Source organism: Protobothrops mucrosquamatus, unplaced genomic scaffold, assembly GCF_001527695.2.
Source record: "Protobothrops mucrosquamatus isolate PMUCROS unplaced genomic scaffold, P.Mucros_1.0 scaffold940, whole genome shotgun sequence".
NCBI lineage: Eukaryota > Metazoa > Chordata > Lepidosauria > Squamata > Viperidae > Protobothrops > Protobothrops mucrosquamatus.
The window spans coordinates 47966-50356 of record NW_015387189.1 but is presented as its reverse complement, the minus strand read 5'-3'; positions in this window follow the sequence as shown (position 1 = coordinate 50356).

Below are 2391 nucleotides of genomic sequence, written 5' to 3'. Positions count from 1 at the left end.
GAAGGATTCTGTCCGTAATGGGAGTATATTCCAGGAAGTGAACAAAGACATTGACTTGTCTCCACTTAGTGAGGGCATCCCTGAGGGCTGCTGTATATCCAGTTGTTGAGAACAGTTGTGATATAACCACACAAATTCCATTTCTGACAAGCATAGGAGTGAAAGTTTTCATGAAATTCTCTCCATTCTCTGTGTCTGAAGCAAAGAGGCCAATCAAAATCCATCTGAAATGGAGGAGCAGTTGGACAATTGCTGGGTAGTGGAATCCTTTTTTGGGAAACATCCGGTGGAATGTTATCACTCAGAGCCTCTGAAGCACTATGATAAGTGATCTGAAAAAGCAATGAAGAGTCAGATAAAGTCCAAAATATTAGTTTTTAATAAATTCAACTTGGTCTTGATGAAAAAATTAAATAGATAAGTGTTGATTAACAACACTTAAATAGATAAGTGTTATGCCATATCAAGAAACAGAATATTAAATACAAAGCATTAACAACATTGTATATAAAAATTGAATACAAGAAACAAATGAAATGGCGGAGCCAGCTGTGAAACGAAGTGGCTGTGCTGAAACGCCGCTCCGAACGAGCGTGCCGATTTCACAGCCATTTCTCTGTTCCCGGTGGGTTTTTTAAAAGCCCCAGATCTCTCGGAGGGAGATCAGAAGCGGAGGTGCCCAGCTGAGCAGCTCAGGACAGCGGTCTGAGCTGCAGAAAGCAGGAAAGCCTAGGAGAAAGCCAGGTGAAGGAGACTGCCCATCATGGCAGCCGTGAAGAAATGACAGCTATCAGAAATAGCGGTGAATCAGTGGGACAGTGACTCAACTAACCTGGCGGAGTGAACACTCAGCCAACTCTTGTAAGTGTCCCGGATTGTGAAATCATTCTGGAGAATTTCAAAGAAGAGAAGAAAAGAGGAGAAGCCCCAGAGCGAAAGGGGGAAATCACCTCCCCTGTCAGATAGCGACGAAAAAGGAGGCAGGGGGAAAAAGAGATCTGGCCTTAAAGTAACAGACTCATAGGCTGTACGGACTGGTGATCAAGGGTGGTTTCTCTTTCTGGCTCTTGCAGCAAAGCCAAGAAGAAGTTTAACAAAAAACAAAATAAACTTGAAAAATGACAGTGTGGACTGAGCAGAGAGAGCGGACATCTTGAATAAGAACTGATGACCAATCAGCATTAAATGAGGGAAGAGTGATACTCAAAACTTAAGAAGTGAATTAATTGCTTTAAAAAGTTTCTAAAACAAAAGGGATAAATTGTAATTGATTTGAGAGCTTAGACCAATAAGAATTAATTGAACATAACCTAGTATATGATTGAATTGGAGGAGGCTAACTAGGAACAAAAGGTTGAATGCCCAAGGAGGGTGAGAAAATTTATTTACTTGTCTCCTTGTTGAATACAATAATATTTATAACTGTTAAGGGATTGACTGTAAAACCTGGTCTTTATTGCTAATGAACTGAATATTGGTTATAATATGGAGGTAATTTAATGCTTATTGTTGGGTTTTCGGTTCGCTAGCAATTGACGCAGACGCATGGTGAAAGCAACAAACTCTTTATTACACAGTCCTACAACCAAGCAAGCAGCAAAAGGCATGCAGGCCTTTTATAGTACCTGAAACCCGGACAGTGTGAACCAATAGGAATTTACCTTTTTTGCACCTTGTGCAAGCACACAAGGCTGGCGCCACTCTGTCTGGTCCCGGGCAGCTTTTGGGATTGCCCGGGACCATTTGCAACAATTCTGATCCTGCTGTCAGCTCTTGCAGGCTCAGGACACAACACCCCCCCCTAGATGAAACACACCTGGCTTACGCACAGGTGCATTGTGCAATGTAGGGATGGTGGACACAGATGCATTATTCAAATGCAAGGAGGGTGGAAATACTCGGGTCTGCACGCAGGCAAACCCCTTTCAAAATAATTAGTAACTTAATTAAAATATATCCTAAGTTAAAATAGCATATGAAACTCTTACTGAGTGTTACCCCCTCATTCAGCGACCTCATAGCAAGGTTCCTCCAGTGATGACACCATTTGGCCTGCTGCGACCTTCTAAGGGCCGGTGAGGGTGCCTGGCCTACCTGCTCGCCTACCAGGCTAGGCAGGCCAGGACTTGGATGCCCTAAATACACGGGTGACCCCGGTGAGGGTGCCTGGCCTACCTGCTCACCTACCAGGTTAGGCAGGCCAGGACTTTGATGCCCCAAATACCCAGGTGACCCACCCAGCTGCTGACTGGCTGGACCCTCTGAGTCCAAGCCAGTGTACCTTGGAGGGGTGGAAGTCCCCAAGTCCACAATTGACTCCTCTTGGGAACACTGTCCCTTGAGCCCAAGGCCAGCAGTTGGAGAGGCCTGAGTGGCGGAAGTGCCCCAGTA